Source organism: Podarcis erhardii (assembly GCF_964252035.2).
Source record: "Podarcis erhardii genome assembly, chromosome: 4".
Classification (NCBI taxonomy): domain Eukaryota; kingdom Metazoa; phylum Chordata; class Lepidosauria; order Squamata; family Lacertidae; genus Podarcis; species Podarcis erhardii.
This window is the reverse complement of record NC_138508.1, coordinates 104,646,203-104,669,993: the sequence shown is the minus strand read 5'-3', so window position 1 is coordinate 104,669,993 and position 23,791 is coordinate 104,646,203. Positions and strand designations below refer to the sequence as shown.

Here is a 23,791-nt window from a genome sequence, read left to right as displayed (position 1 = left end):
TCAGGGAGTAGTAATGCCTGCAGTGTTGTGTGCCTAACTGTCCACAGAATTCCTGCTCAGTAGAAATTAAGAAGGCAGCATCCATAGCAAGTTTCAGATGCCGGGTGAAAATGGTTTTCTTTCAGGAGGCCTTTGTACCATGATCGCTTTTCTAATGTTTCTATTTTATGATGTTTAAATCTATGTTTTAAAGTTTGTGTACTGTATGTTTTATTTTTTCTGTAAGCCATTTTGAGATATATAGTGAAAAGTGGGGTATAGATTCCTCAATTAATTACTGGGATGTCTTCCTGTACAGTGTCAATAAGGCATGCCTTCCAACACAACACAGTCCAAATCCAGGAAGCCATCTTCCAGGTCTGCACTTCCATGTGCGTCATGTGACGCACACAAGATTGAAGGCCCCCCCCCAATAACACTTTTCAGGCATAGCCCCCCAAAACATGCATTCTGGGGTGACGTGCAAGATTGCTGCCCCCAGAAAAATGAGCAGTGATCTTTCACAGCACCCCAAAATGTGTGTTCTGAGGCACCATGCCCCGCAAAAGTGCAGCCTGAAACCATGCAAGATTGCGGCAGCCATTTTGGCCCCTGTCCTCTTGCAAGAAAAAATGGGATGTCCTGTTTTTTCTGGGGCAGTTGATGGGTATGATCTGGCTCTGTAAGAATAGTGACCCTGTCCTGCAAACCTGCACGGCTTTAACCTCCTTGCAACCCAGAATGTAGTGATCACATGCTTGCCTCATAAATGCCTTCAAGTTTCTGGTTATGGGGGGAATTAAAGAAGCTTCATGGCCTGTTCAATACGATCCTGATTTGTTTGTTTTTTACACTGTGAACTATTTGAATACGGTCCTATCAGACATTTCTCTGAGAACAAGAGACCACCCGCGTTTCTGAAAATTCTTGGGGCTGGGTGTTGGGATAGAGTTGACATTGAATCTTCCAGTTTAAACCTAAATCGAAAACAGTTATTTACATGATGCTAGGTGGACAAAATACTTACTAATGGTTACATTTATTGTTCTCTCTGCCCTGGTAAATTGATGATAGCATATTTCACATACACCACCTTGGGACAAAATCGCTCAGAACATTAATGGAGCTCTACATTTGCCAAACTTTTTTGTTCAATATGCAGCCCGGGCTATTGCTTGCTCACATTATGTATCATTACTCTGAGTGTGTGTCTTATCAGCAGCTCCAGTTGTTGGGAGACGATTGGAATTAAGCACAGAACACAGCTTTATTATTTATCTTACATGCTTTATTCCTTCTAGATTTTCAGCTTATAAGCTTCTTTCTTCAGCTCAGAATTGGATATATCACCAAGCATTGTAAAAAAATTACATCTTGTGGTTTTTCTTTTCTTTTTGGTATTTGTTCCCAAATTGGATTGAAAACAAAGTATGTTTTTTAATTAAAGCTCCATCGCACTCTAGACACCCCTCCCCTATCTTCTTCATGTGCTGGAATTTCTGATCACTTGTGAGGATTTTGCAAAGGTCTCAAGCGGTGGTGTTCACTAAGCCTCTAGCACAACTTCAATACCTTTTATATGCTAGCAGAGGCTGTAGTAATCACTGTACATTACGGAGTTCATACAGCTTGAAAGTTATAGCCAGCTTTCCTTAAACCCAAACCTAATAAAAAGCTATAGCATTTAAAGTGGACGTTACTGTATGACACTGATCCCCAAACTTCTGAGAGCTGAAACCCTCTTTTCTCCAAATTAAAATTGGAGGCATGCTTTAATCTGATGTCTGGAGAGGTTTACATGAATAGTTCATGAATGATGTGAAATGTGGAAACATCTCCTCCCTCCCCACTGTGGAAGGGTGAGCATTTCAGAAGGCAAGGTGGCCAGCACCCCACTGCCCCTAGGATGACAGCATTGCCTTTACAAAAGAGAAAGGAGGGGTTCTTGACTGTATTCTCTAAGAGGGGTGCACATACCCACACCTGTTTTAAGAGTGCCTCCAGAGTGAAAAAAAGACAAATCCAGAGCAATGGCTCAAATTACACTCTTCTAAACTGAGTAATTATCTCTGCATTGAAAACTCTAGCAACCCCATCAGACCCAATGCAGAGGTGTAATGAAAGAAGCCACCCTCAAAGGCAGGAATTTGCTGCTTGAAATGGAGCCACACCTCAATAAGCAGTCAGATTTGATTACAAGTGCTATGATCCATCTGCCAGATGCAAAGGACAGCATTCCAAGTTGGGTCTGAATCTCTCATAGCCAACAAACAGTTCACCATCCTCAGAAGCAAGCAGCTCAGCAAATGCTGCTAACTTGTAAATTTTCTGCTTGTTATCTGTGCAAATTTCATACTTCCGGGACAGGAAAGTGGCACAGAGGGGAAGTTTAATTGCTCTCCTTTCACCTGGGAAGGCATGTTGCAAATACATCCTTAGATTCTCTACAAACAGGGTAAGGTAAAGGCAAAGCGGTAAAGGACCCCCTCCAGTCAAAGGCAACTATGGGGTGCGGCACTCATCTCGCTTCAGGCCAAGGGAGACGGTGTTTGTCCACAGACAGCTTTCCGGGTCATGTGGCCAGCAGGACTAAACCGCTTCTGGTGCAACGGGACACCGTGTGAGTGCCAGAGCACACAGAAATGCTGGCAAAAAGCGGGGCATACAATAAATTCTACTATTTTTGTTAAAATGAACTGTGTTTTTATGCTGATGGTGCCAACTTGATCAAACCACAAACACAGTATGATATCGTGGGTCAAACAAATTAACCATTTGGAAATACATTAAAAGAAACCTGGGCATCAAAACTTCCTTTTCCATCTGAATAAACATTTTTCACATCTTAGCATTTTCTGCTTGGCTTACTTCTAATGAAATTGTATACAAGGTGAAAATAGAAAATATGACCCTTTGTGTCTTTTTCTGTCATAATATCTCTAATTATACATTTTGGGGAAGTAATTACCAAAGTATAAGGAATTCCAGAATTGCTATAAAATCAGCTTACAGGATACCAAGTAGACACACTTATATAATATTGGGAAGAAGGATTTAGTTTCTGGTCTATGCCACTTTTGCATATGTTCAAGTTGGTTGTACCCAGCTTCCACAGTAACCTATGAATATGTTTATAAAATCTGCAAGAAAATTTGCATTTAAATACATTTACATATACATATTTTTGAACTTTTTACTGAAAATACACTTTAAAAAAAACAATTTCAATGCATTTTTGAACCAGAAACTGTATCACAAAATTCAGTTTGCTAGCTGTACAGTGGTACCTTGCAAGACGAATGCCTCGTAAGACGAAAAACTCGCAAGACGAAAGAGTTTTTCGTTTTTTGAGTTGCTTCGCAAGACGGATTTCCCTATGGGCTTGCTTCGCAAGACAAAAACGTTTGTTTCCTTTTTCTTAAAACCGTGCATTCAGGGGGTGCAGTTGCGACTTGACTTCGAGGAGCAACTCATAGCACGCGGTGTGGAAGCCTTCTTTGAGGTTTTTGAAGACTCTGGTGATTTTTGAAGCTTTACCAAAATCCGTGCTTCTCAAGACGAAAAAAAATCGCAAGACGAAAAAACTCGCAGAACAAATTAATTTCGTATTGCGAGGTACCACTGTATATGATTGAGAAAATAACAATAGGATAAAACTGTATTGTTTTGATGTTTCCATTTTTTATTTTTATTTTGAACCTATGGCCTAGCTCAGGGGTCAGCAACCTTTTTCAGCCCTGGGCCAGTCCACCGTCTCTCAGACCATGTGGTGGGCAGGTTTATATTTTGGGGAGGGGGATGAACCAATTCCTATGCCCCACAAATAACCCAGAGATGCATTTTAAATAAACGGACACATTCTACTCACGTAAAAACACGCTGATTCCCGGACCGTCTGTGGGCCAGATTTAGAAGGTCATTGGGCTGCATCTGGGCCCCAGGCCTTAGGTTGCCTACCCCTGGTCTAGCTAATTTGGAAATGCCTGGGTCTAGCTTGTACAGTATAGAACTAGTTGTTTTCAGGTACTATATGTAACAGATGGTCGTTCTGGAAAACTAATGGAATGCATGGGCATTAAACATGGAAAGAGAAACAGTAGGCATGACAATTGTGATTAATCTTGAATTATTTTGTAGATATTGGTTATTGGGAGACATTTAATGAAAACAAAAATTAGCCAAAGTCTTAAGAAAGAAAGACATTGAAAAATGATTATATATAATCACATGATATTATGATGAGGGCTGGTCTGAAGAGCTAAAGGATTTTGATTGGATCAGGATGACAATATTGAGTTGCAACTGCTAAGATTGCCATGATCTTTTGATTAGTGAATAGAAGTCGTGCGTGTAATTTGTAAGTATATAAGAAACACTGCTGGGGGGTGGGGCATGGTTCTTCACAGCCTCCTTCTTATTTTTGAGGATGTCCCTCAAAAAAATAATGTCCTTCTCTTTTCATTTTGAGCCTACATGATTGTCTTTTGGGTTTCTGTAAGGGATACCCCCAGTCTAGGAACCCCTTTTAAATTTCTTCAACCTGTTCTGGTATGTACCAGGGGGTGCTTCATATCAGGTTGCTTCATATCAGAATTGACAAATAATAAAAAATTCACACATTGCTAAGCATAGTACAGGGCCTTTGGCAGAGATTGCCAAGATTAAACCTTAGCTTAAGGTTACCATATTTTTTTTCAATGAATCCGGGGACACTTTTCAACTTCCTACTAAATAGATGGATTTTGTCAGGGGACTAATTTGTACATCCGGGGACTGTCCCTGGGAAACAGGGACGTCTGGTAACCTTACCTTAACTGAAACTGCTCACAGCCAAGTGCAGGTATTAATATTTCACATCTGTAAGCAATAGAATGAATAAAAACTGACTTTACTTGAAAGAAAAATTGTGCAGTCCAAAAATATGGTTCAAAGGTTTTACTAACAGAACTCTTTCCAAGGAGACACAAAAGCAAAAAAAGTTACATCCAAATAGTTGCATAGTATCATGTACTGGTCTAAGCACAGCTACAGAATCTTAGAAATATTAAATATCAAACAAAGCTGGGGGGGGGGGTCAGTCTCTCCCACAGTCTGCATTCCAGCCTGGAGGGAAATCATTAGCACACAAAGACCACGTTCACAAAAATGGAGATTTGCAACTGAATATCCCTCCCATGTAATCTAAAGTTAAACACCACATGAAAAAAGCAGAGATACATTCTCAGTTAATTAGCAACCTATTAGGCACTCGGAGAGCCTTACTTCAGTGGAATTGAAATGAATTTTCTGCAGCAGTTTTTGCAACACATACCTCTATCTGAAGTCTTTATTATTTATAAAATTTGTATACCGCCCTCTATCTTTAGATCCATTGGCTTTACAGAACACTTCTATAGCAAGATCTGCTGGGATGCGCAGGTTACGATCCAGTGGATCTGTGGATGAGCCAGGAGATTCCCAGCACATCTGATTAGCTATGCATGTTTAACTCCCTCATTCTCGGTTCAGGCAGAGATGCAGTGACATACTTCCCCCAGCCCAGCTCAGCCAGGACCCAGACAGCTGAGCAAATCTGGAGGATATTAAAGTAGTATAACCCTAAAAAGGGGAGGTTCCAGTGGCATGGTGGGGGCAGGGCCAGAGAGGGGGGATTTAGGCTGACTCATAAGACTATTCAGCTAACCAAGCTGAATGTGACCTGGCAACTTGGCATAAATTAAGCTGGCAAAAAGGGTTATGTAAAGCAAAGCCTATTTTAAAGGCTTGTTTTCCCTCTGCTAGGCTTAGGCCACACCCACCACTGAACAGAGTTTGGATCTGGTGTAATTTTAAGACAGCTTAATTTATACTGGTTAGCTTTTTGCTAGTTTCTTCTTTATAGGATTTGTCCCGTATTGAATATGGTCTAGAATGGCAATGAAGGGAAAAAGGACAATTAAACTAATATTCTGCAGAACCAATCAGTCAGATGACAACTCAGAAAAGAAGAAACTTACTGCTCCTTTGATAAACTACAGTTTAAAGATTCTTAGAGTAGTTCTAACTGAAAGACTACAAAAGAGACAGCCACAGCCACACTCCACGCACCTTAAGTATATAGAAAGGAAGCAGGAAATACAATATATAGGAAATGAAAGGCAAGTTTCAGGTTTGACAATACAAAATAAAAATAGGTTATAGCCAGCTGCCATATTTGATAGTGAAAAAGTATCTGACATGGGCCAGTGGAAATCCCTTTTTCCACATTAAAGGCATTTGGTTTCCTAGCCTATTTCAGTCTTTATTTAAAAATAAGGTACAGGCTGTCGACATTGATTTGTAAAAGTAGCCGCTACTATCAAGTGTACACGAGTCAGGAACAGACACATATACAACAGAGAGCCACATTAAAGTTGTTGCAGTTCTTTTATTTATATTTTTCTTCAGCTTATTCTCTTGTGGCCAGACAATTCAGCAAGCTGTTTTGACTGTAATTGCTCCACAGAACATGAAATTTGGTCTCTAACTACTGATTCTAATGAAGTTTGCAAGCAGGCTTGCAGTATGAATATGCACTGATAATAGTTGTTTTCATTACAAGTCAAGCAGCCTTATTCCAAATTCTTACCCCATTCCCAACAAATAATAAGGTATATTTCAAACTGATGCCCCATTTTTGTACCTGTATGGTCAACATATATCAGAACGGGCCAGTGAGGTTAATGGTAACTGTTTGTGCACACTCAGAACTTATTAAACTCTTATCCGCTCTCAGTGAAAAACTGTCGTCCTTTCATGGTAGCTCCATTTTAGTTTAGTCCCAGAATTACCAAGTTCCTTCTTGTTCTACCAGGAACCTCACAATGTTGCTTGCAGGCAACAGGAGCAGCTTCCACCAGGGAAAGAAGGCACAGTAGCGAACGGAGATGCACAGTGCTGGAACATGCATTTGCTATGAGGCAGCAGCCATCTGCCACGTGAAACGAAAAACGACCACCACCAGAAGCAGATTTAGGGAAGGGGGACCAGTGCAGTCACACTGGGCACAGAGCCTCAGGGGAGATGCAGAGGATTCCAAAACTATGACTTAGAATGAAGGGGAGGGACACCAAATCTTGGTGAAGCACAGAGAAAAGCAGAAAATTGGGACCTCAAGGTCCACTGCTGCCACCACAAAAGCTGCAGATTGGTCTTTTTCATCCATATTCCAGGGCTAGTCCATTGTTACATCATGTGCTTAGTAGCTGATTGAGTAGTTGAACCCAGAGTTTCCTAGGGCAAGTCAGGTGCTCAACCCACTAGACATCACTCTGACTCTTGATGTTCTTATGCAAAGAGCAGGACATCCAGTTACACATGCCCTTGGCCCCACCCCAGAACACCACTAAATAAATCACTTTTTCAGACTTAAGATACACAAAGAGTAAAGATTAAGAAAAAACTACTCTGAAGATTATCTTCTTTGTTGTGTCTGATGAAGGGCCCAAGTAGTCCACATTTGTTTTCAGAAGTGGCCATCCAGGTACTTTCAAGAAGCCCATAACAAGAGGCATGAAGACAACAGTCCTCCCCCATTGTTTGTCTCCCGGCAAACTGACACTCTCAAGTGCACTGCTGAAATGAAATGCTTCCTGACATGGCTATAGCTCAGTTACACATATCCAGATCTTTGGCAAGCACCCAAAGGGTCTGGATCACAGCCCAGGAATGCCCTGCCCCTGCAAAACTATTTTTTAAAAAGAAAAGCAAGATGGGCAGCATCCATCTTTGAAAATGGCCCCCAATTACATAGTTTATTTTTACCACAAGTAACATTAGCTGCCCCACCCAATAAATGATGATGTCTGTGGGCCCTGCTATCCTATGGTTTTCATGAAACTGAATGCAGGGGTCAGGCCTGGATTTGAATATAAGATGCAACCTGAACAGGCACACTAACTTGTATTCTGTGTCAAATCTTCCAAGGCAGATACATATCACATCTTGTTTTTTCCCCCCTCAAGATTTTCATACCTCAAAACAGAAAAAGTATGTTATAAAAAGACATAGTGGGTTTCATTATGATCTCTCAGTCTTCAAACCAGATGTCACATTGTGTGCTTGTATGTGCGATATATACATTGTTCCTCTTGGAGGCAGCCATCATGGTGGGGATTTATCACTGAAACAGAACCTTGTTCTGAGGTTGCAAGTTAAATTGCATTCTTAGATCTCAATGTTCAAGGGTCATATCACATGGTGCTATATTTTTCTTTGCTCCTAGCTCCTTTCAAAATGTGGAACTTGAGCAGTTATTCAAACCTGAAATATAAAGTAGTATCCTAAACATGTGAATAACATTTCAATCCAGAATCCCAGTGCTGAACAGGTTTACTGTGCTATGCAGAAGCTGACAAACATGGTATTCCAAATGGTGCTTGGACGAAAACTTCCATAATCCCTAACAATCTGTGATGCTGGCTGGGGCTGATGGGAGTTGGAGTCCAACAGAGCACCAGTGCTGGAGAGCACCAGATTCCCTATCCCTAAGTTAAGCACAATAAATTCCTCAGACATATCAGTCAGTCAATAGAGCTGAGGTGTTGAACTGTCTACCATAAAAGTTGCTTTAAAAAAATTAAGCATAATTTAAATGTTTTTTCAAAAAAAGTAAATTTGATGTATAGAACAGACTGTATTTGTAAAGTGAGTAAACTATATTAAGTACAAAGTCCAGCAGTACAAGGTGCAGAAAACCTTCCTAGGTTGCATACACAGTTACCTAGGAGTAAGTTCCAGTCACTTTACCTCTCTGTCTCAGGGAACATGCAATGCTATTCCATGCATGTTTACGCAGAAGTAAGTCTCATTGGGTTCATTGGGGGCTTACTCTCAGGTAGATGTGACTAGCATTAGGCGGCAGTCTATGCATGCTTGCCTAGGAGTAAGCCCTGTTGAACTCAGTGAGGCTTACTTCTGAGTAGAAAAGCAGAGGCTTGCTCGATTAAAGTGTTTTGCACAGATGTAAACCAGATACGATGAACAGAGTTCAGCTTCTGGGCTATTTTCAAGATTTGACCATTGCAGAAACCATTGGAATTATAGCACATTACAGATCAATCAAGAGCTAAAAGCGATCTTTGGAAGGGGGAAAAAAAAGAGAGAAATCTTTAGATTACTTGAACGAAAAGATTTGGGGGGAGAGTCTTGAAATGCGTAATCTTCTGTTTTTCTAAATGTGCTCCCTGACTCAGGCCGTGTGTGTCAAGCTTCACCCTGAAGCAAATTGTTATAGCAAAGCTATTAACTTCTAAAAATAGGGAGTTGTAATGGAAACATTAAGAGAGCCACTACTGGGCAGAGCTACAAAACCAGAAAAGATGTAACAGGAACAGCCCTGTATTTTCCTCTGACTTTCTAGCACATCATAGTGCCACACATTTTGCCATAGAATACTAGCCTGTGGCATTATTGTGGGTATGTGGGTGTATTTTAAGCACCTTTCTTCTTGGCATCTTTTACAAATTCTTGGGTGAATAAAAATGTATTTTTCATCAAGCATCTAAAAGCAATAAATGGTTCAAAGTTTGTTCAATAGAGCTAAATGCAGACAAGCCTTTGTAGAATCACAGCCTAGCAGGGTGCTAAGCAAGGCTCCCTAAGGTGAGCATTCCATAAACAGGTGCCAGGCTGAACGGGGCTTCCCCTAGTTGCCTCCTGCCTAATTATGCGGGGGGGGGGGCTGTCCAGAAAGCCTTCATATAGTGAGCTTAACAATTGGGCAGGTTCACATTGGAGCAGGAAGGTCTTTAAGTTCCTTAAGTTTCTTGGCCAGGTCACCTGGAGTCAACTTTTATCTGCCACACAGGCAATAAGATGAACTGTCATTTCAAGACAAAGCTAAAGCAAGGAGAGTGTTGATAAAATAAAATTACTTTTAAAGCGAGTGTTCAGAAAGTGTTTCATCTATGCTCTGTCACCTTCTTCCTTGTCAGACCAATGGTTCATCCAGCCCATAGGAGGGACAGCTTTGGTCCTTCAGATGTTTCTTAACTACAGCTCCCAGTTACCCACAGCAAGCAGAGCTAATGCCAAGGATGGTGGAAGCTGTAGCGCAGCAACAGCTGGAGGGCCAAAGGCATCTCACTCCTCATCTAGCCCAGCTTCATTCACTGTGACTAACGGTGGCTTTCCAAGGTCTTGGGCAGGGATCTCTTTTCCAGACCTGCTATCTGAGATTCTTTTAACTCAAGAATGGGGACCCACGGCCCCCCAGAAGTTTCTGGACTCCTGTTTATTTATTTATTTATTATTTATAGAGATCTTTATTAAACATTCAACATTTATAAACACAATAATAATATGCAATGTAACATATATACAAACTACATATATAAACTTTGCTAAGGAAGGAAAAGAAAAGAAAAAAGAAAAAGAGAAAATAAAAGATAAAGGATAAAATAAATAAAATAAACTTCCGATTATTCTCATTATATTCTTTTTCAATTTGTAATTTCACACACAGTCTCTTTTTGTTGTTTTGTCTTTTCTCAGTTCTTATCAAAAGGTCATATTACTTGTCACCTTTAGGTTACAAGAGTGAATCTAAGTCTGCCAGAAGATTTTCGTTATCACAATAATTATTCAAATATTCTTTAAATACTAGCCATTCTTTATTCACCTTCTGCATCGAGTATCCTCTAAGTCTCCCTCTAAATTTTGCCAATTGTATGTATTCTATCATTTGTGCCTGCCAGTCAGTTTTTGATGGGATGTTCTCACTTTTCCAATTTTTTGCCACTAAAATTCTGGCTGCTGCTGTTGCATACATGAAGAGTGGTCTGGCATTTTTCTTAATTTCTGAGCTTGCCAGGGATTGAACATGGGAGGTGGCACCTTCTGCATGCCAAGCATGTGCTGTATTACTGAGCTACAGAATCTCAGAACAAGATTTCCAGTAATAGAATCAACACTGTTCCTTTAACACCAGGGTGTTTTTAGTTACTATTGAATTTTCCAGTACAAAATGTGATCAGATTTAACAATAACCTACCTTCAGCTAAAATGAAGAGTACACGTGGGTAAGTGAACTTTGAGAAGGTGGCTCCAAAAATAAGGTGCTCCCACTGAAAATCACACAAGGCAGTGACTCAAAAATTGGTATTTGGATTCTTGTTTTTCAACTGTCTGTTTGTGCTATGCAATAAATAATCTTCAAAAGTAGTTCTCAGTAATAGGACACAGAACTCCTTCAAAGTCGAAAGTGTGGAATGTGCTCTGCAAGGGAGGTGGCTCACAACAAAATCACCCAGAGCTAGGAACAAATATACAAGGAAGGGAAAGAAGGAAGAGAATTATCTTTACTGAGCAGTGGAGAATAGAGAAAATTGATCTTGGGACTGAGGATAAGCTATTTATGGAGGTCAATCTGCATCAGGACTGTTGTGCAGTAAAGACATTGATGCGGTCTTACAGAGGCTTGATGAAAAGATCAAAAGATGAGCACAAGAAATTTGAGGTTCTTTCTCAACATATAGTATATTCCTTTTCAATGTTGCCAGGAATAAGCTGCATTTTGATTAGAAAACAACTGCAAGAAAAGTATGGGCAAGAAAACAAGTGTTCGGATGCAAAAAAAAATCCAGTCAGAATTGGGGAAAAGATTATAATCTCCTGCCCAAATACTTTCTAATGCCCTACATTACAGAGTGTTTATATGGATGTGTCACTCCTCACCCCATCCGCAAAATAATAAATGTTGTTTCAACCACTTTCATATTCTCTCATATCTCAGATATTTTTGTCCAAGTGGGAGCAGTCCAGATTTGTCTCAAGTTGTGATTGTGGCAACAGTCTGTGACAGTGATGGGAGCCACTCCCGCCACCAGGAGTTTTTGTTCATTTTGTCAAGCTTCCTGAATCTCCAGATCAGAGGTATGTGAATCTAAGCATGCTCTCAATTCTTCTGCATTCCTTTCTTTACTTTAAGATGGGGGTGCAAAGGAAGAATCTTTGCAGTCATGGCCTGACCTCTAGCTGTGGCTGTAAAGATCCCTGACGAAAGAGGAATCTTGCAATCAGCACATGCAAACCCCACTTTGGGGGAAGATAGCTCAATTCAGGAACTGGTCCCAATGGGGCTTGCATTTTATGCCAGATTTTAAAGGAACTTTATGAAAACTCCACCCCCCAAAGAGCAGCACATTCTAAGATTCCCAATTCTTCCTCGCTAACTGTGGTTTTACCTGCCCACTTCTATGAAAAAATGGCCTTGTGGGCCAAATTAGGATTTCTAACAAATTTAATTTGGCCTGTGGGCTGGAGGTTCCCCATTTGTAGTTAACAGTGGTGCTCCAAGGTTTGAGACTGGGGTCTTTTCCATCCCTATCCAAAGAAAGAACAAACCTTGGACCCTCTGCATGTGAAGCATTGAGCTATGCCTTCTCCTTACGCTTTCACATGTACAATATTACTCCTTGATACACATTCCTATCATCCAGCTGTTCTTGTCCCTCCTCCTGTGAAGATTTGGCCATGCCACTGATCTCACCTTTCTGTTCCTTTTGGTTTTAAGATTAATTGATCAGTTAACCTTGACTTCTCTCTGTTCTCTTATTTAAGATGGATTAAAGGGGAAAATCTTTCACTATTGAAAGCAATGGGATCAAATTGTTCAAATGCTGAAGCTTAAGAGGGCAAATCAATGTACCCGAGGCTTTAAGTGACCACAAGTGCCATGAAAGCGCTTCTGATTTCAAGTACTAAAGGCGGAAATAACAAACAGGAGTCAGGCATACACCCCCCCCCCCCCGCAAGTACAGAAATTGAAACTAAGTAAATTAATTCCACACATCAGGCAAACCAAAGTCAAGGGAAAGACTGGTGATTCTCATCAGGATTACAGAAGGAAAGGGAAAAGGCTCACCTTTCTAAGGTGCAAGGAACCAGCAACCACAACAGTTGAAATAGCAGCTCTAAAAGTTTAATTAGCTGCAGCCATTAGACCAGATGCTCAAAAGCTGCCACACAATTGTTTTAAGGTCAGAAAACATCTCTCTCTCCTTTCCGGCGTCCAAGAATCAAAGAGGAATTCTTGCACACAGATTTGCAAGGTTTTGCCAGATCATCCACAAGCTCACTAGTTTGGGGAGGGCTGAGGGCTGGGTCCCAGAAGCATATCAGGATTTCATCTCACTTGCCAGGATTCCTGTATGTTTGAGCTCCAATTCTGAGTTTGTGTTACTAGTGCTAGGCAAGTGGAACATATGTAGGGTTCTATTGAATTACCAACAACCCCACTAACATTACCACTTCCTGACCCTGACAGAAGGTACTGGGGTACCCCAAAATGGTGGGCCTGGAGGATCATAATATCCATCATGGGCATAGCCGGCGGGGGGGGGGGGCATCTGCCCCCTGACCAAGTAAAACAATAGAAATACTTAACTAACTGACCAGTCACATCGGCTATGTTCTCCCCAATAAAAATCCTGGCTATGCCCATGATATCCAAACTGAGACACCCTTCTAGGAGGCTGGGAACCAAGCCTTATGAGGAATGGTTGAAGGAGCTGGGTATGTTTAGCCTGGAAAAGAGGAGGCTATATGATAGTCATTTTCAAATATCTCAAGTGCTGTCACATGGAAGAGGGAGAAGAATTCCTTGCTCTGGAGGGTAGGACTCGAACCAATGGCTTCAATTTACAAGAAAAGGGAGATTCTGACTAAACATCAGGAAAACCTTTCTGACAGTAAGAGCTGTTTGACAGTGGAACGGTCTCCCTGGAGATTTTTAGGCATTGATGCTTTAGTTGCAGGGGTTGGACTAGAGGACCCCCCGAGATAGGACTGCCTCAATATGACATTGTTCCAAGGCAGGTTATGCATGCATTTGGTGTTCTGAGTGGTCTGGGTATGGGACATTTGTCCTTCACTCCTTTGCCATGGTCAGACCACATCCTGGCAAGGTCCTGCAGTGGTTTCTTCCCTCCAGTCACAATTGGATTACATTACTGGAATCCATTTAATCTGGTTTATGGTCTCATCCTGATGTGTGGCCTGTGCTGGGATAAGTACACCCCTGCTAGTTCTCTTGTGCCTTTTGTGGTCTTGGGTACCATTCTCTGAAGTGTGGACTGGGGACCCTGAGGGGCTGCCTCCAGATGGTGACACTGGGAGAGGAAGGCTTCTGCTCTGCCTCATAGCCGTTGTGCGATGGTGCTTCATCATGCTCTGTTTCACCCACCATCCGAATTAACATTATTATTATCAGTACATAAATGTACTTTATTTTAACATCAATTGAGCTTCAGCAGTTATCTTAAATCGAAGAGTTCAGTTCTAACATAGATCCACACAAATGCCATTTAATTTCAAAATATAATGTTAAAAGTGTACAACTGAGGTGCAGGGAACAGTGCATTTAGAGTAATCAGCAGAAGCTTCTGTTGATTAATCAGGGAGGCTAAGAGTTAAAAGCACACTTGTTAATTTTGACGCTCTGGTGTTTTAATCAATCAATAAAGGTGGCCTCTTTTTCTAAGACTGTAACTAACAGATTTTTTTAAAAAATTGCTGGCTTGCTTGATGTTGCCCAGACTATCCCCTGCCTCCACGGCTTCCGACAGTATGGGATTGCCACAACTTTTCTCAAGGCAATCAAAGACAGAGTCAAATAAATTTCCCAAGGGAGTTCCATAGGTGTGGTGCAACAATGTGATGTTGTTGCAGTCAACAACCTGAGGTGGTGACATGCAGAGCAGAACTTCTTCAAGAGACCTAAGAGCATGAGGAGGTTCATACAAGAGCAATCAAGACATTAGTTACTTAGGTCTAGGCAGTGAAATGTCAGAGGACCTCACACATACATAGTTCCTTCTTATCACTTTTTGAAGCAGCTGTAGAAAAATAGGCCAACTGTTTATCAGACTTCTGGGCAAGTCCCACTGGAGTAAAATGTCATCTGGGCAAGTGAATGAAGTAGGCAGAGAATAACAGCTGTCACTCAATGGAGCTCTAGTAACAGATTTTCATGGACAGGCCCAACAAATGACATTATAATCGAACTGCACTCTTGTTGTTGCATGATTTACCTTTGACATCAGTCTCTAAGAATTATTCACAGATAGCTTCAGCAATGAAAGATCTGGCCTGGATTTCTGTACTCCTTTTAGCATCCACTGTTTACTTAGTCAAACAGCATAAACCATGGAAAATTACATTTTTTATTGCTAAAATATATTAAGTGGAGAATGGGCATAAATATAAGTGTTTCTCTGCAAAAACACACACACAAAAACCAACAACAACAACCCAATGTTATGAACTGGATTTTACACATTACCTGTCCAACATGCATAGTTGCCAAGAGACGCTGGAAAATTTGCACAAGTAGACAAGGTCTGTCAACCTCTAAGTATATTTGTCAGTCAATGAATATAGGCTTTGAAGGGACTAGACATATATCTTGGGCAATGTACAGAACTGGCATGGACTCCATGAATATTAACTGAGCAATATATGAAAGGTCTAATCAATGCACATTCTCTGATGGGTGATTGTCCATATTGATGAAGCAATATGTGAAATCCCCACTAGAAATTGTTACTTTGTGAAAAATGTCCATGCCTTCCTATAAATGTACTAAGTTTCTGATGTTTATACAAATTCTCCAGTTGATTCAGATTAATTCCAACATTTTAGTGTTTCTTTTTCTTCAAGGGCTAAGAAATAACAAGACTTGAGCTGATCCACGCAGTTCATCAGAATCTGTCTACTTCTACGTGTGACCTCAACAAGCTCCAGCCCCAAATACAGCAGCACCATTCTGACTGACTCATTTGCCAAAAACCATACTTTTATGCTATTTCACACTTAAAATGTTGTAGCAGAAATGCAGTGAATGCATCTTGCCAGCTCCACCCTAGCCAATTTAATGAGCTGCTCTAATTTCACAAAAGCCCCAAACAGGGAAAGGCATCAAGGAATAAGGAAAGTGGGCAAGTAACACTGACAAGAGTTCTAAATGCAGGCTTTTAATTTAAGCTAAATTCTGAAATGGGACTTTGTTTCCAAACATATATAAAATATAGCTCTTCCTCATTAAGTAACAGTTGACAGCACTAGATCTCTGCAGTTCAAAGATGGACAAGCAGTGACTTCTAGCCACCTGGTATCCTCAACTCTTCTCATTTTGTCACTACTTAAATGTCATGGATGTGAGGGTGAATGAGGAGGAGGTGCAGAATAGTGGCTATGGCCATGCTCCTCCCTTAGTCACTTCTGTGAGGGTAGCAGGAGAGAAGCAAATTGGGGAAAAGCAAGGTGGGAGCTGTGCCCTGGTGACCACAGGCCCTTCTAGAACATGGGTGAGGAATCTTAGGTTTGTGGGCCAAATGGGGCCCTCTAGGCTTCCTTATTCACCCCTCAGTGGCCCAGCCCTGTGCCCTCATCCTCTTGCTGGAACGAGGTCTGAAAAGGGTTCTCCACCCATTCTGGAATGTTAATCACAGAAATATACTTTCAGTGTGTACACTTTAAAGGGAGCATAGGAGAACATTTTGCAGCGTTTTTCTGTTCTTGGAAGTAAGCCCCTTTGTGTTCAATAAATGAGGCCATCATTTTATTTATTTATTTGATAAAGTGTATAGACGGCTTAATCAAGAAATAAAAATATATCTGCAGTTTAGCATTGCAATCTTGCTGAACGTAGCTGTCAGGGGTTCAGAAGGAGAGACACAGGAGGGGGAGCAAATGGAGAGTGAGGAGGAGGAGTCCGAGGGGGGCGCAGGCAGTGACAGTGGAAAGAGTTATTCCACAAGCCTCTCCAGCAAATCGGAGGACTCGCAGAAGGGAGCGCCGATGGCCAGAGCGAGGGGGGTTCCAGGGGGGAAGCCCCAGGAGGAAGGGGCCAGAGGGGAGTCCCTGAGCAGCAGTTGGAAATCAGGACCAGCTTCCCCACCAGAGCGCAGTGGGGAGGGGGAGTCCCAGGAATCGGGACCAGTGCTCTCACCACCAGCGAGAGGAGAGGAGTCAGGTTTGGTCACGGCCACATCAGGAAGCAGGGAAACGGTCAGGAGGAAGGTTACCGGCTGGGCGCGCGCGCCAAGTTCAAATGTACAGGCGAGCGGCACAGCAGGGAGCCCGGGTAGGGAGCCAGGTCCTAAAGCCCGCCGGAAGGAAGGGGAAGACCAAGGGGGGTCAGCGTCAGAGGAGTCCAGGAAGGAGGAAACCCCAGAGGGCAGAAGGACCCAGCGAAGGAAAGAACAGCGTAGGAGGTGGAGCCGGGCTAGGATCTTAAACTGGTGTGGGAGGAGCAGTGAGTCAGAGGGGACTTAGCCGGTCTAGCGTCGAGACGTGGGTCTGCGCGCCCAGAGCTTTGAAATGGAAACTAAACTTCAATAAAGACTTTGTATATTATATCCACCGGGCGTTGGTCCTCTGTGAGCTGGGACCTAGAGGCAGACCTGACAGTAGCCAATATATCCTTGCATGTTAGTAGTCCATGAAAAGAAACAGAACTGAGAATAAAAGATTTCCATGAGGTGATTGGTACTTCTGTGGAATTAATTTACATTTGTCTTTTATTCTTACTATTGTTGGAAAAAATGAAAATGGGAGTTCCCCTTTCTTGCAAGTGCAATTGAGAAGCAGTTTACAGGTTGACCTTTCATCATAACAAAATTCCATTGACTAGAAAGCTAAATCTTTGCAGATGTCTGCTGACATCCAGATTCAACTAAGCACCTACTGAGGCAATGTATAAACATAAGTTAAAGCATGAGGTGACCTTATTACTGTTATATGGTTAGGCCTATATCAGATGGAGAAAGGCCCTGACTCCCAAGCATGTCTGGTAATTCTCTGCAATTTACCATTGCCGGACATGTCCTACCCTCCGTGGATATGGCAAACAATTGTTCTCTATATTTCTGGCTTATTATATTTCATTTTATTATATTGTTCTTTTTCTCTCTTTGCAAAGCATGCACAATTCTTCCAGCACACAAGTGATAGGCAAAGCCTTCTGAGATTTTCCTTGTGGATGTCTCTGCCATCACATATTTGATTCAATTTTCATAGGATATTCAGTTCCAGCTCTTTCTCTTCCCTTTCAAAAGCACTGACAAGCTATTTCCCATCATGCTGAGCCACTATTCATCGGTTCCCGTTTACAGCACATCCATGGTTTGCTATTGTGCATGCTGATGGGCTATTGCCAACAACTTCTTTGCATTGATCTTACAAGTTTTGCAAATCTGTTGCTTGTTCAAGGTATTTATCACAAGCCTGTCATTTTTTGCTTTCAGAGTGGAAAGGCAGGAACCTTCACAGCACACCTAAAAAGTAGTCCTTTACTGTTTCATTAATGCCCCCTTTAATATGAAAATTCTGAGTTTCCTAAGTGCCCACATTTCCAGTCCTCCTTAAAAGACTTAGTGCCTCTATCCTCATTTTTATAACAAATACACATCTAGGTCACCATAGCAGTCACAAACAGAAATTTCTGGAGCAGAAATTAAATCTAACATTTTCTGCAGTAGCACAACCAAAAACCTTATGTCTTAAAAATTAAAGTACACTCCTAGTCTTAGGTAACCATGAAAAAACTCTGTACTGCTTGGAACAGTATTGTGCTAGCTCAACATTAGAGTTTTCAGAAAAGCCATATGATGCAGACACCTTGGCACTGTGCCACCCAAGACTGCAGATGGGAATACTTTATTAGAAAGCTACCATTGTAAGCTCTCTGCTGGTGGGATACTTGCTTGGCAAGGAGAAAACTCATCTGGAACTCTGCTCCATTAGCTTCCCACATGCAGGGTACTTCAGGCAAGCAGGAGTCCAAGACTAACCTAAGATATTTTCCTGTCTGAGGGAAAGGACAAGGTCCCTTTTGCCTAATGCACCAGAAGTGCCAATGGGCATCAAGTAAGTAAAGCAACACAAATGTAAAGCCTGGTGCAGTTCATGGCCAGCCGTAACTGCTCTATCTGTGATGCATTGGGAGAAGGCAATTAGGTGAGGCAATCAGCCAGTAAAGGTCAGCAAGGAGCAAGGAGCATTTAGGAGGAAGAGCCAGTGGCTTCTGTCACCTCTTTATTTATCATATAAAGGTAAAGGGACCCCTGACCATTAGGTCCAGTCGCGGCCGACTCTGGGGTTGCAGTGCCCATCTCGCTTTATTGGCCGAGGGAGCTGGCATACAGCTTCTGGGTCATGTGGCCAGCAGGACTGAGCCTCTTCTGGCAAACCAGAGCAGCACAGGGAAACGCTGTTTACCTTCCTGCCGGAGCGGTACCTATTTATCTACTTGCACTTTGAAGTGCTTTCAAACTGCTAGGTTGGTAGGAGCAGGGACCGAACAATGGGAGCTCACTCCATCGCAGGGATTCAAACCGCCGACCTTCTGATCGGCAAGCCCTAGGCTCTGTGGTTTAGACCACAGAGCCAACCACATATAACATCCTTCTATACCACTTAATACCAAGACAGCCTCTAAGCAGTGTACATAAAGAATAAAGACAATGTATGTGTGTAATAATGAAATGTGAAAATTACAATACCAAGCAATCCACTCAAATCCCCCAAAAGCAAAACCTTAGCAGCACATTTTGAAAATCTATTTAAGATTCACCCTCCCTCTTGCCAGGCACTCATCCCCACTGAGACATGTCTAGTATACCCAGAGTCTGTCTTCCATCTAATCCCAACCAATTTCCTTCTACGTAAACATAAAACATGCAACACTCACTACTTACCCAATATCAGTCATCCCATTCTACTCCCACACCTCCCAATATATCTATCAATACAAGCAAATCCACCCTCACAGCCACCAAACCATTGTCACCAATCACTCCATCTACTCTACTAAAAATGTACTACAAACACACCAGGAGACAATGAAACCACTCTGTAGCAGAACCATATAAAATACAAAAACAAATTGTTACCCACCAATCACACAGATTTACTGCCCAAAGGTATGCCCACCCCCATAAAGACCATTCATGCCAAAATGCAAGAAGCCTCTCTCAAGCTTTTACTACACTGCCATTTGACACCTTTTAGGCTGTCACATATTCTGAAATACACTTCACCATTATGCTGGTCACAAAGGCACCTTCCTTCATGTGTGGTGGGAAGGACAGCTTATTGGCAGTCTATATTCATTGATCTTTCTGCAATAACAAAACAGTTTATAACTGTGGACCCAGTATTAGCTCTCTTGGCCACATAGTGTTATTTAAAGCCCACCCTTGTTCAACAAGGAGCTGCTAGCACTACTGCTGGCTGAAGCCAAGCTTGAAATACCCAAATATTGGAAGTTTGCATCAAGCTCCCCCTCCTCAAACATGGTTTGAGACTGTGTGGGCCATTGCTTTGTTCTGCAGTTAACCCATCATAGAAGGGTTCTAAGAGGGATCCTTCAGAATGCCTGGAGAACAGGTGAGGTCCCTGCAGACTGGAGGCAGGCAAATGTTGTCCCCATCTTCAAAAAGTAGAAAAAAGAAGACCCAAGTAATTACTGATTAGTCAACTTGACATCAATACCAGGAAAGGTCCTAGGACAGAAAACTAAATGGTCAGTCTGTGGGCATTTAGAAAAGGTTGCTGTGATTACTAAGGCCCAGCATGGGTTTCTCAAAAATAAGTCATGGTAGACAAATCTCATTTCTTTTTTTGATAGTGTTACAAGATTGGTGGGTCAGGGGAATGCTGTGGACTTAGCGTATCTTGATTTCAGTAGGACTTTTGACAAAGTCTTGAATGATCTTTTTTGTGGAAAAGCTGGTAAAATGTAAGACAAGGTAACTGTTAAGTAGATTTGTAGCTGATTGACTGACCAAACCCAAAGAGTGCTCACTAATGGTTCCTCATTATGTCCTGGCCCAGTGTTGTTCAATGTCCTTATAAATGACTTGGATGAAGGAATGCTGTTTACCTTCCCGCTACAGTGGTTCCTATTTATCTACTTGCACCGGTGTGCTTTCAAACTGCTCAGTTGGCAGGAGCTGGGACAGAGCAAATGGGAGCACACCCCGTCATGGGGATTCAAACCCCCAACCTTCTGATCAGCAAGCCCAAGAGGCTCAGTGGCTTAGACCACAGGCCACCTGTGTCCCCTAACGGCATTTCCCTGTGCTCTGGTTTCTGTCACGGTGTTCCGTTGCGCCAGAAGCGGTTTAAGTCATGCCGGCTGCATGACCTGGAAAGCTGTCTGTGGGCAAATGGCAGCTCCCTTGGTCTAAAAGCGAGATGAGCGCTGCAACCCCATAGTCACCTTTGACTGGACTTAACTGTCCAGGGGTCCTTTACCTTTACCTTTAGGGACAAATAGCAAGAGCACAATAGCACAAATATAAGATGGGAGACACCAGATGGCTTCCCAGCCGTACATGTGGAAATGATTGAGGAGGTCTTAGTAGACTTAGAAGGAGTCAGCAAGGTGGTACAACAGCAAACAAGTTAATGCTATTCTAGGCTTCATCAACAACCAAGCCTTATGAGGAACAATAACTGCCAAAGTGCACTAAACCTGTTTATTTTATTCCAAATACAATAATGTGTTTTATATATTTTTCTTTATTATTTGTATGTTGTTGTTTTTTGAAAACCTTATAAACATATTTTTTTAAAATAAAAAATGTACTGACCTAGACAGCAACTTGGCTCTCACCCAGGATGGATGGAAGTGCACAACCCCTCCCTAATACCCCTTGTCCTCTCTCCCTTCCTCAGACACCTTCAAACCACCAAACAGGAACTCCACACCACCCACCCACACAAATAACTCAGCTGAAAGCTGGGCACCCTCCTTGCAATTGCAAGGCTGTCTGTTATGGGGTTGTCTGCTGCACTGCAGGCTGTGTATCTCTCTGACTGGCTGGCTGGCTGGCAGTCATCTGCTCCTGCTGCTTCCCCTCACTTCCTCCATGGCTCTGCCCCAACAAGATGACCTCCAGAGCCTGGAGGGCTAGCAGGGCATCAGGAGGGTGGATGTTCCTATCTGCCTCTACTATCCCTTGCTCCTTACACCCTGCTCTGGCCATCTCACAGACAGCACTTCCCCCAGCATCTGGCACGTCACTCTGTGCAATGGTAGGGCCGGCCTTGCAGCAGCAACCTAAACTGGCACAGTCCCAGAAGGTCAGTACCATGTGGCTTTTCTGAATGTTTGCAACATTTTGATCAGGGGGGGATTTCAAACCTGAATCAGAATCCTGGAAGGGCCTCATCCTGGTTCTCTGGGGAAAGGCCTTCTGTGTCTGCTTGTTGAAGGAAGCAACACCAGATATGGGCTGCACCTGGCCAGCCTACACACTGCATTACTTAGCGCTTTTTAAAAAGTGCACTTAAGGCTGCCACCAGGCCCTGATCTGACACTGGTGGCCGGCACCACTTTCTAGTGAAAATTACCACCTCTGGCTGCTATTTGCCCTCAAAGGGGCTGCTGGCTGCAAACAAAAATGAAAGCTGTATTTAAATAGCCTGATTCATTAATGGACTGTTTGCATAATGCTAGCAAAGCAATGTTGTTGCTGGCAGAGGTGAGGCTGGGTCACAGCATAAGAGCAAGGGGTGTCCCCTTGTACCAGCACAGGAGACCTTTAAAGTGAAGAACGCTGTGGGTAGGCAGAAAAATTGTTACCCTCTTACTCAACAGCAAAGGGATTTGGGCAAAAGTCACTTGCTAGCCTCTGCTATTAAAACTCATAAAGCAAATGGCTCTGGTGTCTTTCAGGAGAAGGATGAAGAGGTACCCATATATGTAATTTAAATAATTGTTTCTGCTTCTGTGATGGAATTTGTCTGCTTCAGCTGAATGCACCATAAGCCCTTATCTAACAAATGTCTGAGAAGCAAGACACTAAGTATTACAGCATATTCAACGGCTACCGATTCCTGAAACAAATTAATATGCAGCTTGAGTAGCCACATTCATCTTACTTGGAAAATATCCTCCTTTTATTTCATCTTGATCTCCGACCACAGCCTCATCTCCAGGGTCCCAATAAGCTAGGCTAGTAAATTACCCTGGCATCAATTTTCAATCTGAAGGATTAATAATTTGTATTATATTTTAGGGATTTGATGCATATATTTTTCTTTAGATTGCAGAAAGCAGAATACCTTTTATTACACCGTGCTTTTCATTTAGGCAAGAGTCTCACATAAAAGCCTAAGAGGATTTTCTAAAGCATGGAAGAGATGGAAAAGAATCCTTTAAAAAAAACTCCACAAAAAACCATACACCTGTCAAGTTATTTTTCTCATGATTGTGCAAAGAAAGATCTGTGGCAGTATTTGTCACAACCTTGCTGTGGCTTAAAAGAAATTTCAAGTGTTAATGGAGAGGAAACCCAGGCATGTTCACTCACCCTGCATAGAGCCTCTGGCACTTCCATCCCACAGTTTAAGGACACAGTTGGATTGCATTCAGGAGAAGCCATTCAACTCCTGCGGTTGCTAGCCTCCCATTTAAGGAACAGCAGCTTGATTTTCATAGACTTTGGCACATTGTCTCATTACCCTTCCATCACCTTGAAGCTTACTATAGTTGACAAACAAGTTGTCTGATACACTGGAAGAGCGAAACCCGTACGCATGCCAGGCTCTCTCATTCCACACAAAAATTGCTATAATAAACTAATAGTCAATAGTTCTTTGTACAAAGCTACAGCATCTGCAACCAGCAATTGCTTCTGTACTATCATTATAATTGCACAGAGAAGGCACATTAAACAGAGCAAGGCCATAAAGAATAGCAAAGATAATAGAGAAAGAGACAGACGAATGAGCAATATCACCATATATTGTTGCAAAGGATTTTTTTCTTCTAGAAACAACT

The 23,791-nt window shown here is 42.2% G+C and overlaps 1 long non-coding RNA gene across 1 annotated transcript in view; it reads right to left on the bottom strand.

The window, feature by feature from the left end:
- Positions 1-22,246, bottom strand: part of LOC309339963 — a 63,672-nt gene extending 41,426 nt beyond the window's left edge. The window contains exon 1 of the long non-coding RNA XR_014155704.1: positions 22,151-22,246. This is a non-coding gene — a long non-coding RNA (uncharacterized lncRNA). The remainder of the gene's footprint in view (positions 1-22,150) is intronic.
- Between the last annotated feature and the right edge of the window lie 1,545 nt (positions 22,247-23,791).